At 38.8% G+C, this 13,163-nt stretch overlaps 1 long non-coding RNA gene across 1 annotated transcript in view; it reads right to left on the reverse strand.

Moving 5' to 3' along the window:
* Positions 1 to 347: 347 nt before the first annotated feature.
* LOC144767530 (uncharacterized) overlaps positions 348 to 13,163 on the reverse strand; it is a 39,635-nt gene continuing 26,819 nt past the window's right edge. The window contains exons 3-4 of the long non-coding RNA XR_013598244.1: positions 5,080 to 5,158; positions 348 to 1,138 (exon numbers count right to left, since the gene is read on the reverse strand). This is a non-coding gene — a long non-coding RNA (uncharacterized LOC144767530). The remainder of the gene's footprint in view (positions 1,139 to 5,079; positions 5,159 to 13,163) is intronic.

Below are 13,163 nucleotides of genomic sequence, written 5' to 3' on the forward strand. Positions count from 1 at the left end.
TAATCATTTCAAATTCTATGTCGGTGGGGCTCATAACACCGCATACATACATTCACTCAATTTTCTGGATCAAGCGCTAAGGAAATACGATGCAGGACAAACAGAGTACTTTGTTAAAATGACAACTATTATAACATACACATTATATACATTATCTTAGGATCCTGTCAGTTTCAAACATACTCTGCTATTTGGTCGATGGACCAACTAGTAGAATCAGTTGATGGTGATTAAGTGCAGCTCAATAACAATAAAAACCTAAACATTTATAAATCACGATTTTCTTTTAAAGAACCACAGACTCATTTTGAGTTAGCATAAAAATGGTATCTAAATTCTTTGCGGCGGATAAGTAAAGTTCTTTATTTGGGCAAAATACATTTAAAGGATTAATCAGAAATTCAAGCAATATTTTGAGAATAGAAACGGAAACTATTCATTACCCATGGCCATTGGGCGATGAAAAGAATGGTTCAAAAAGAAAGAAGGATGAACTGCAGGTCACATGATAGGACTCCCAAAACTGACTGACTGTCACACTAACCTCCTCGGACTCAGTCCCCTCCCGAGGTAGCTCCCGCAACGATCTTGTTGCTTCCCCAGTCAAAGTTCAGAAGTCCAGAATGACAGAGTCTCTCGCAGCATCAGGATAGGTGAAGCGACAGCAACTGTTTAAGGACAGACTCTCTTTTACCCTATTCTCTGGCTCACTACACTCAAAATTTGCAATCTCTGAGGCAGAAATCACTCTAATAGGTCCATTGTAGTGGTGGTGATGGTCACCTCATAGTCCTCCTTGTTCGAACCGGTTTACAAACAATAACGCATACAATGCTTCTCATGATCTTCAATGTCCAAAGGTAATTCGAATTGTAAATGTATTTTGTAGCAAACTCTGATGGTCACACATTAGTTCATCCTCTGTGGCTCTATTCTCTCATCTGTCCCCAAGCATTCATGCTGAGCTCTTGGCACGACTCTTGCTGCAGGTCAGGCTGGCCTTGACATCTCCTACTCCGAGCACCGGCAGCATACACGTGACTGGAGCATCCACTCTGCTCATGCGCCGGGCCATCCTGTGACCTCATCTGATTCCAGCAGCCATTTTCGAAGCGCGGTCTAACGGGCCCGAATGAAACTAATATAAGAACAAAACATAACAAATTAGATATAGAAAATAAGCCCTTCTGTTTACCACCCACCATTCTAAAGACCCATGCTAGGTATTACCTAGCAGAAGCGACACTTAAAGCCATTTTTTACTTACCATCTGCATTCTTTGCCACAGTATAATTTTTTACGCAACATAAATCATGCATTTTAATCTATTTTACTACGCGAATCACATTTCTAACGTTATTTTACTTCACATTCATGAATTAATTAGAATTTACAATTTCAGCAAGTTACCCACATGTACTGTTTATTAAAGGTGCATTTGTTGATTAATTCATGCATTCCAAACAGTTAGTATCATTAAAGTTGTGGGGTCATTAACCTCCAAGGGGTACAATATTTTGCTTCCCCCTGCTCTATTACCACGTGTGTTCAGACTTGTACTTAAGAAGCAGAGGCGAGGCTGCCAACTTTCAGTGTGCAGTGTGTGTCAGACAATGCCATTGAGTCTTTACATACCGGAGGTTAACAGCAAAAAGCAGCAGCTTTAACTGTATCTGCATCTGCTTTTGCACGTTTCTATTCCCCTCCAGCATCCTCAGCGAAGCACAGGGTGCCCAGGAGCTCTTTCAGCTTACAGTGAGAACACAGCGCTGTATGTCAATACTTCATATGGCGATTAGCATATTACATGGACGGAAATGGATTGCACAATGTGGCAAACGCTGTTCTATTGAAATGTGCACTCCGTGGTTAAAAGACGCTTTCCATGCTTCGGCGCCACCCAGGCCCGGACTGGCCATAGCGGGCACCGGGCAAACCCCCGGTGCGCCACACGGGTGGGGGCCGGTTTTGGGCCCCTGGGGGCCGTTTTTGTTAGCTGCAAAATCGGCCCTGTAACAAAATCGGCCGAAAACCGGCCCCGGCAAAGGTCTTGGCCGCCCCCCCCCCCCCCCCCCCCGAGTGGTTCCCAGTCCAGCCCTGGCACCACCGTCCGTCCACATACACCTGTCTATCTATCTATCTTACAGTACATTCATCTGTCAGTCTATCGATCTGCCTGGCTATTAATGTACCTGCCTATCGGTCTCTGCCTTTCTGTCATCCAATTTGTTTATCTAGATATTATTTCATACCCGCTCTATCCTGCACCAAATATTAGATCAACATTGCAAAAACAACTTGACAAACAGGCATTGGCATTGCCAATAGGTCTCGCCTTTGGGACCTATTAAGTGTTTAGCCATACAGCGATTATTCTGGGTGGTTAATTATAGATTAATTCATGAATATTTATAAGATTATGTCAATCCCAAATTGAAACGTGCGGAAAGTCGTGGTATTGGGAGCAGTATTGGGTAGCAGTACCCAGTGTTGGGTAGCAGTGGTCATGGGGCAGCTGAGGTGAGTTTACAGAAGTGGGGAACGTGTGCAAGCCTGGGTGCAGTGTCAGGTTGCTTGAAGAGGCATTCAGACAAGGAATATCTACTTTTAGTTTGTTTACCCAAAACAAGCCTGTAGTGTTTTTTGCCTGTTCTAACTAATAGTTGTATTACTGCATTTTTTCACAAGCCATAATAAAAGTTTTCTCTGAATACAAAGTTGTGCAAAATACGTGGCACACCTCTTTCCGTACACATAAGGTGACTTTTTACCCACTTGAATGAATGTTGGAGACATCCCTTTCTATATATATTTTCTTTGTAATGCTGAGGTTTATAAGTGTTTGTAATGTTGCCCTGCAGACTAAAAAAACTATTGTCTTACTCAGCCACTACCAGTCCAATGTGTGCCTTTTTTCAGAGAACTCAACCATCACTTGAAATTGAAAGATGATAAAAAAGCAGAAGTAATGTGAAATTGGGCATCTAATTTTGAATCATAAAATAGTACACAGATGTTATGTGCACTACAGATGAAAGACGTTATGTGATGTCGATTGGCAAAATGTCCATATATAAACAATCTGACTCACTCACTCTCAAATACAGAATGACAATACCGACATAGGCATGTATGCAACACACAATCATGCAAAAGGTGACAAGCACACAGAAAACATTATATACGTGCACAATCTGGCACTCTCACGAAGAAGACTTCACCTACACAAACACCACACACACTACAGATGTGAAATATTTGCCCACACTGGGTTAGCGTGGAAAAATGACAAAATAGTTAATAATGCTAAAAAATGTATTGCATTATACTGCATAATTTAATTTTTTTCTTCTCGCATAATTTAATACCCTGCGACATCGTTTTAGTCCTTCGGATAAGTAATGAATCCAGAATAGTCCAAGTTTAAAGTATTTATTTAAATAACAAGGATACCAACGGAGCTTCCTTTCCTCAGCCCTTCTCTCTGATCAGCTGCTTCAAGTAATGCAGTATGTCCAGTGAGAACAACTGACGAAGTGGAATGCTCTAACAAATAATAACATTCTGCAACTACATATTAATCTCGTGTAGCAAAATGAGAACAAGTTCTTTAAAGGTGTATAACACAACACATCTTCCTCCTAATACAAAACAAAATACAAATGAAAAAAATATTATGCAGATAAACTATCACATACAAAATATTTTAACCATACAGGTTTAGATCTAATTCTCACAGATCGATCAACATTAATATTATTATCATGAGACGTATCAACAGGAGATGTGATACCACCTGGAATAGGAACAAAAGAATTGTTGTCAAGATTGTCATGATTTTGAACACTATTAGAAAGATCTATATTTTCTATTTCCTTGGAAACACCAGCATTACCTGATGCCATGGATGTTACATCTCCAACACTATCTGATGCCATAGATGTTCCAGCTGCACCACATGTTCTGAAACCATCATCTTGATTTTCCTCTTGATTTGTAATAAGGTCATGATAAAATGTTGAGAATTCCCTTTAGACAAACCTGAATCTCCTGTATTTTTGTACAAACCTATTTCACTCTTCAGAACTGCAATACGTTTTAAATTCCACACTTTCCCATCACTTAAGCAGACCGCATTCCTAAAGATTTTCTCTACTTTTAATGGTTCCGAAAATTGACTCTCACCTTTTTTTACCTTTCAAGGTTTTTTAACTTTGACCCAAGATCCTACATTGATATTGCAAAATTTCACATTGTGTTTCAAGTCATATATTTTCTTGTTCATCAAATGTTTATCTTTTATTCTGTCCCTTAACTCTTCTAAAGGAATCAAAGGTTTTTCACTTGAAATCATCCATTCTGGATTACACTTTGTACGTACAGATCTCACTCTCATAACCTCAAAAGGTGATGTACCTAAAACCTCATGAGGTAAAGTTCTATACATCCAAATGGTCTTAAATAACTGTAATTCCCAATCACAATCATTACTCACAGCACCTTCTATAACATTTTTTAGTACTCTGTTGAATCTTTCAATCATACCGTTACCACTTGGATTATATAGAGACGTAGTGCAATGTTTTATACCCACCTTCTTAAAATAATCTTTGGCAATATTTGAAGTGAACTGTACACCATTGTCACTAATCAATAATACTGGTAATCCTTCCCCAACAAAAACACAATCCCAAAAATGTATTACAACTTCAGAAGTGATTTTCTCAACTACTTTCAAAACTGGCCATCTAGAAAATAGATCGATAACACTTAAGACATACTTGTTGTGTGCTCCTATAGGCCCCATTATGTCAATGGCAACTGTGTGCCAAGGTGCTTTGGGAATAATAGGTTCAGCCATAGCTGGTTTCAAGGTTATTAGAGTTTTATCTGAATTAGCACACCACACACAATCCCTAATGATTCTTTCAACAAACAAATCCATTCCCGGCCACCAAAAACATTGCTTAATTTTCTGCTTAGTTTTCACTATACCACAGTGACCTTCATGACACATCTCAACAATTTCTTTTTTTAAACTTGAAGGGGGAATAACCTTTCCATTCCGTATAATCTTACCATTCAATAAGGAAAGTTCATGACGAATCTCCCACAATTGCTTCAACTCGTTTGATAAATCTTGTTTATTAGGCCATCCCTTGGAAATGAAAGAAGATAATTCAGTCAAAACCGAATCTTTCTTATAAGACGATTCCCAATCACTCCTATCAATACAAGGTAAACCATGATCAAGAACTAAAGCAACCTGAATATTCTCCCATTCATGATCAGAACTATTCAAAAGATTGATTGGCATCGGTGAAAGAAAATCAGCTACTACATTTTCTTTACCAGGCACGTAAATCACTTTGTAAATATAATTCTGTAACCTTAAAGGCATTCTGGCTATTCTGGGTGAAGCATTAAATAAACCTTCTGTAGTCAATAACCTAACTAAAGGTTTATGATCAGTTCTGAGAGTGCAAGGTTTTCCCCAAACATAAGCCTTAAAATGCTCTAAGGACCAAATGCAGGCTAAAGATTATTTTTCTATCACAGAAAATGTTTCCTCAGTAGGAGACAAAGAACGAGAGGCATAAGCAATTATAAACTCCTTTCCATCTGAGTCAACCAGTGAAAGCACACCTCCTAACCCCTTATTACTTGCATCCACAGTTTTTACATTATCCAAATCCGGGTCAAAAGCTCTTAAAGCTGGTGCTTTTGCAATCTCACATTTAATGTTTTCAAATTCCTCTTTGCACTCCGCAAACCACACAAACTTAGATTTGTTCTTTAATAATTGTCTGATATTAAAAATTTTACTCGAGAAATATTTTACAATTTTCGAGTAAAATTCAACCAGACCCACAAAAGATCTTACTTCATCTTTATTATTAGGATTCGGAGCATTTCTCACAGCATTCACCAGGGAAGGTTTAGTGGAAATTCCTTCTCCACTGATAACATGTCCCAGGTAAGTGATTGATCTCACACCGAACTTGCACTTAGAATGCTCCACAGTCAAACCTTTTTTTTCCAAAACATTTAAAACATCTTTCAAGATGTTATCATGTACCGCTTTACCTTTCCAAAAACAAGAATATCATCTTGAAAGCATCTCACATTATCAAATTTACTAAATAATTGATGCATCAACCTTTGAAAGTTAGCGGCAGCGGATGCTAAACCGAATGGTAGTCTCTTATATTGAAAACAACCCGAAGGGGTAATAAATGCAGTTAAAGATTTGCTTTCATCAGTGAGTGGAATCTGATGGTAAGCGGCTGACAAGTCTATTGTCGAAAACCAACTTGAATCCTTAATCAAACTCAACATCTCTGAAATCTTAGGCAACGGAAACTTGTCAACCACAATATTATTATTCAAATGCCTTAGATCAATGCAAAGTCTCAATTTTCCATTGCTGCGTCGAGCCACCACAATGGGAGAAATCCATTGTGATGACTCAATAGGTTCCATAATATCTGCTTGAACCAGTTTTTCAAGTTCTAGTTCAATTTCTCTTCTTAACACACTAGGAATGTTCCTTACCTTGTGCACTTTAGGACATGAATCTGGTTTCAGAACAATTTGATGTTTGAAATCATTTAACCTTCCAATTTTTTTTTAAAGACATTTGGGTAGACATTCAAAATTTCCTTACAAAAATCTGAATTATCATCTAATAACATTACTGGATCCTCACTGTTAGGGTTAAGTATTATTCCAAGACTCCCCTGATCAATCCATCCTAGAATGGACGGACCTTTCTTTGAGATATACAATTTTCCATAGGCCTCTCTTCCTTTAAATCTAAATAGAAGAGGTCTATACCCAACTATGTCAATTTTCTCATTAGAAAACCCCACTGGTCGAATATCTGATGGTAATAATTCATTGCCAAGTTTCTTAACAAACATACTTTTCCAAATTGCTTCATTGACTATCATATATGGGGAACCTGAATCCGCATATAGTTGGACATCAACACCACCTAAAGATAATAAACTAAGAGGTTTCTTTCTGTTATTTTCTTTGTCAGTGATATTTAACAAAAACAATTCTCTTGAATTCCCAGTATCCTTATCATCTAAAACAGTGTTAAACGATATTTTTTTAACTGAATTATCATCTTCACTAGAACTAGTAACACTTCCATCATCTACGCATTTCACCTTAACTGACTTCTTTCTGTAACAAACTTTTGCAAAATGCCCTACAAGATTACAATTTGAACACTTATGCTTTAAGGCAGGACAACTCTTGCTATTATTAGCGAGATGTGAACTACTTCCGCAGCGAAAACATTTTAAACCTTCCTTTTCCTTTGCAGGATCACGTTTAGTATTCCTTATATTAATCCTTTTATTTTTTTCAGACGATTTGTCTCTAATTTTACTGACGATATTTTCACTTTTGTCCACTGTCTTGTTTTCTTTTTTGAGAGCTTTAGCACTTCGGCTTGAAAGTTCTGCTTTTCTCACTAACGCTAAAATGTCACCATTAATCCACAAACGGTCTTGAATAGACGTGTCACGAGTATGCATAACAACCTGGTCCCTTATTAATTGATCTTCCAAATGATCAAACTTACAATCTTCAGCTATTAATCTTAGAGCTGAGACGAACTCATCCATGGTTTCATTAGACTTGTTTTCTATGAAAAAATGTGTACCTTGTTATGCCAATGCAGACCTTTGGTGAAAAGTGACTGTCAAAGTCTTTTAAAATAATCACAAATTCATCCATGTCGCCACTAATTGTACTTTTTTGCATTTTTTCATAGGTCTTTAAACCAGCTGGACCAAGTGAAAACCAGCTGGACCAAGTGAATAAAGAAAAAGAGTTTTTTTCCTTTCTGCACTCATTTTCTTATCGACATAAATAGCCTTTATAAAGTTTTAAAAGTACGCTTTCCATTCCAACCATTTAATAGGAGGGTCACAACCAGAAGACCAAAATGGTAATGGATTTTGAATTGTGACGTTTTGTTGAGAAGCCATATCAGAATTTAACTGCCTCACTCTTCCCTCACAGGAATGCCTTTAAAAAAATGAAAAATGTGAAAATATAAGAAATAGTACCTTTATATTTCCATGTGTAAAATTCCATGAGCTGAAGAAAGTTTTAAATGAGTTTCAATCAATTAATTATACTGAACGGTAATTATACGAGTAGATTTTAACCTTCACTCGCTTTTGCGATGATGAATCCAAAAAGTAATCAAAATCCAAGATGGCGGCACGTTGTTCAACCTCTGCGTGACCTCGCACACGTAATTTACATAGCATACGTCAGCAGGAAGCTTGCGTGCTCCTAGCGTATCTCGTAAGAGGTCACACAGGGAAACGTTCCGAAGCTGGCTGGATTCTGTTCCTCGAGCGCGCACTTTTAAAAAATTCCGCCAAGATTAAAAGCTGCTGGTGAGGTAAATCTTCATTTAAATGTAAAATTAATACTTTACCAAATCCAGTAATCACTGAACTGTACGAGGGCCAAGAACAAAAATTTCCAAGTGAATTCCTTTCTTTTCGAAAATTTCCCCCCCCCCCCCCCCAAAAATTGTAAAAATCAATCTGAAAATGTTCTTGTGGGTTCTCTCCGTTGGTAGAGTGTCGTCGCCAAATTTGTTGAGTAATGAATCCAGAATAGTCCAAGTTTAAAGTATTTATTTAAATAACAAGGATACCAATGGAGCTTCCTTTCCTCAGTCCTTCTCTCTGATCAGCTGCTTCAAGTAATGCAGTATGTCCAGTGAGAACAACTGACGAAGTGGAATGCTCTAACAAATAATAACATTCTGCAACTACATATTAATCTCGTGTAGCAACACGAGAACAAGTTCTTTAAAGGTATATAACACAACACCTTCCTGATACACAAATCTAGTAGCTCCGCCCATACCTAACAAGTGCCTTTATGACATCTTCTGTCAGTCATGACCTCTCATCAAGCAGCATTTTGGGACATGCAGTTCCACGCTGAAAATATGTACGCAACAATCAGATTATGCAGAATACTGTTGGTTAATCTGCTAAAATGTGTCACAAACTGCATGGGAGAACTTAATAACGCCATTTACCAACACTTAAATATCAGTGGATCTTCATAATAACAGTTGTGAGGGGTAAAGATATTTCGCAAACACGGAAACTCCGGTGTCTAATGATCCTTCATCCATCCAAGAACTAAATGGAAATGAAAAACAGTTTAATTGAGCGTGGCAGAAAACCTCTACTAAAGAAGTCCCAGGGCAAATGGTTAAGCCTGTTGAGCAATACACACGCTAGGTTCTTTAGAGAAGCAGGGCAGGCCTCGCTGGATCCTCGAAGGAAAGGAAAACTGCTACTCACAAGGAGTGGGGCAGTACAGGTGAGAGCTTTCTCAGTCCACCAAAGAGACTATTCAAATGGGTAACTGCGGGGGCAATTGGCCGGCCTCCAGGGGCGAGGCATTGTGGCGTAATGGCCAGAGCTGTCATCTCTGGAACTAGGGAACCGGGTTGGAATCTCTGCGAGGGCAAATCACTTAATCTCCTCATGCCAATAAAAAACGAAGGCCTCCATGTTTTATGTAACTGGTGCTTGTGTAGAGCGCTCCAATACCTTACGGTTGAGTGTGCGCTACGTAAAACTGCAAAAAAAAGGGACCCAGGTTGTATTGTGGTGGGGCCTGGTGGTAAGAGAGACAGAGAAGGCTACAAACACATTGCAATACAGATGACAGCACTGAAGTGGCTGCCTCCTTTACTGTGTGAGTCATGCAGGGGGGGGGTCTCCTGGTTCCTGTGGTGTAAAGTGGGCTCTCTGCTGTTCCGAACACTATTGGTGGTAAAACCTCATGCCGGGTGCCCATACTCCCAACACATTTACCATGATGACTCACTTGGTTACCTCCGAGAGGCAATGTGTCAGGAACAGGAAGAGTGCATTTTATTTATCTGCTGGGAGCACACTTGGTTACCTCCGAGAGGCAATGTGTCAGAAGCATTTTATTCATCTGCTGAGAGAAACTGCCAAGGCCTTTGATCCTGCGACCGAGCCATTCTCCGAACTACGGATCACTCCTTAATTTGTGATTTACTAAAGGATTACCTTCGGTCACTATTAACTGATTTGTGTTTGCAGTTAATTGATTCATTTTCGTCACACACGAGTTTCGGCTACAGTTATTCGTGACAAGGAAAAAAACAAGATATACATGTATGCATGCATTTTATTTTATTTTAAGTTTGAAAGCTTTATTACAGTAAAATCAGATATTACAATAAGGTGACATCAGTAAAATATAAGAAAAAGTTAAAGATTGAAATAAAGTAAACATAGGTAACCAATATCACAGTGAAAAAACCAAGCATTTTGAAGCATTTTGTATGCATGCATTTTAAGCAGACAGATTTCCCTTAAAATATATTTTTGACCAAAGTCAGGCCATAAACACCTGAGCTATCTTCTTAAAGAAGATATTACTTGTCTTTGATGCAAGCTAATACATGTTAACAAAGCAGATTTAAACAAGCGCGACCGCGAAAGTTAAAGCAACGCACACTCTGGTGGAGGTGGGGTGGAGGGGACGTGCCTTTGAAACCTGACCTAAAACAGATAGCCCCTGACGCCGCTGCTGGCTCCTGGGAGCAAAACGCTCTAGGAGTAAACATTTCACGAAAAGCTGGGACATCCACACGCCTTTGGCCAATTGCATGCTAAAGTGACTAGACACCGAATCAAGAAGGGGAAAGAAGCTGACTAATATTTTGAGGTCGTGCTCATCCATCCACCTGGAGCTTAAATGATTAAGAGGCATACCCAGTGGGACATCAGTCTCGGGGCAGCGCATCTCAAACTATCGAGATACATATATTAAGGTGGACTCTAACAGAACATCCAGCTAATGTGTAGCATTCTGGTACATGGAGAAAAACATAAGGAAGTAAAAACACATCTTCAAGTTTTCTATAAAACAAGGAATTATGATTTGAAGTATCAACGCACAAGACCGTATCAGGGTCACGTCCAACAAACAGTGTAATGACCAAGGAATTTTCCAAGATAAATCAATGTTCAATTGAAAGAAGTGACCCCATATAAAAAACTGTCCTGAAGAAGGTGGCCCCATACCCATTGGCTTTAACCACTGAAACGCGTCGACGCCTATTTGCTTAAAGGAATCCAAAAAAGCCAAGGGACTTTATGAGATACAAGGACATTTCTGTACAATTGGTCCCTTTCAAATATACTTGGCCATTGGATCAGATTTAAATTTCAACTAAACCATTATTACTGTTCTCTAAGTGGGGTGTTATTTCTATGTGTTTAATTTTCATGTATTATGTCTTTTTTTAATATGCGTGTATAGCCTTTTGTTTGACAATGCCGAGTGGAATTTGTATATTGTGAAAAAGTTTTTAAAAAAAATATATCTATTGTTTATATTGCTTAGGAACTCTTTTCCGAATTTTAAATATACATTTTTTAAAGAAATGAGATTTTATATTGAATAAAATATTTGCAAGTACTTCATTTTAATGTGTGAATATATTGAGGAATTAGTCAGGCTCTATACGGGCACGGGAACGCATGCTGTAAGAGGTGAAAGGATAATGTGAGGTGAATTGTAGGTGCTTCCAGGGATTTCTCTAAGGCTCAATTGCATGCTAAAGCCAGATGCAAAGGCCAATAGCGTGTGAGCACCACACGTGCAAGCTTCTACAAAAGCTGAAGGGATTCCAAGAGGCTGATTTCCTAGGGCAGTGCATGCACGCTGCGCTAGGCTCAACCTAAAAATACAGTCGAACGATTTGATATCTTTAAATTCCAAATGCCAAAGTTCGTCTTCATCAACACTTTGACAAAGGGAAGCCTGTAAACAGCGCATTATTGAGTTTTTAACAACCGATTACACTGGTGGATATCACAGCTGCACAGCAGGGTACCCGTCACTGCTTCTTGTTATGCACAATCTGGGGTGCGAGGGCTGCTCATCTGAGTTTGTACATGGAAGGGACAGTAACCAAGAAGGTAAAGGGATGACTGGGACCAGGAGGGAAATGAAATCTGCAGGCTGATTGTCTGCTGATGGGAGTACAGACAGACATGCCGTATGGAAAGCATTCGGAAATCAGTACTTGCCAATAACATTTCATATACTGTACTTTCAATTCGTACTTGCCATCACCTCGGGCCTCCCCATTAGGGTACGGATATATCCTTTTCCACAACAATAAAATACAGCAAAACAACTGTGAATCCCTCTACAAATAATGCTGTCTGTGCACATTGGCCAATTGTGTGCGTTATTGTTTTCTCTCAACCAAATTAAAATGTCTCAGAAGTTTGCCCAAAGCCCTGGAAATCAACTGTCTCTCATATAGAAGAGTTTGAGCTATTGGCATTGTAAATGACAATGCCTTTTAATTATGGGCTAATTATCAAAACTGACAAATAAAAGACACTGTCATTTACAATGCCATTAGCTTAAACCTTCGCATATGTGATACCTATTGTATTGTAAATGCTTGTCTCTGGTTTAAGTCTCAAATAATTTGATAACGTATGCTCCATTTTTTCTAAATTGGTGTTAGATTTTTCTGGTATTGTGTTTTTCCTTTATCACTGTTTGAAGTGCTGCCTAAACACTTTACACATTGCCTCCAAGTTAGGGCTGACTGCTTTGTGCCAAGCTACCAGAGGGTTAAGCACTGTATTTTTTCTAGGATTTGTTTGTGTTTCACCCTTAGAAGGATTGTGGTTGCTATTCGAGTAGGGTTTCACACCCCCTTAACCAGTAACCCAATTTCTTACAATTCATTTCCTGACAGAGAAGTAATAGACTAGTGGGGATATAATTAAGTGCATAGTGTGGGGAGATTACGTTTTTTTCCTAGAGAAAATAGGAGAGAAGAGTAGAAAGATATCCTATGGATGGATAGGCAACCTGAATGAGAGCTTGTTCTAGACAGATTTTAAGCAGGTACATTTTTGGTCTTTGGCACATTTGGAGTGAATCTTTTGAGTATCAAAGAACAACTGAATGATTGCACTTCCTCTTCCAGAAAGGGCTGAAACCGTGACTCCATGAATGCTGAACTCCAATACCTCGATCAAATGTCTCAAGACAAAAGAGTAGCTCAGGAAAGGTAATATATAAGAGGGTGTAAATAT

This window comes from Lissotriton helveticus, chromosome 7, assembly GCF_964261635.1.
Source record: "Lissotriton helveticus chromosome 7, aLisHel1.1, whole genome shotgun sequence".
Taxonomy (NCBI): Eukaryota; Metazoa; Chordata; class Amphibia; order Caudata; family Salamandridae; genus Lissotriton; species Lissotriton helveticus.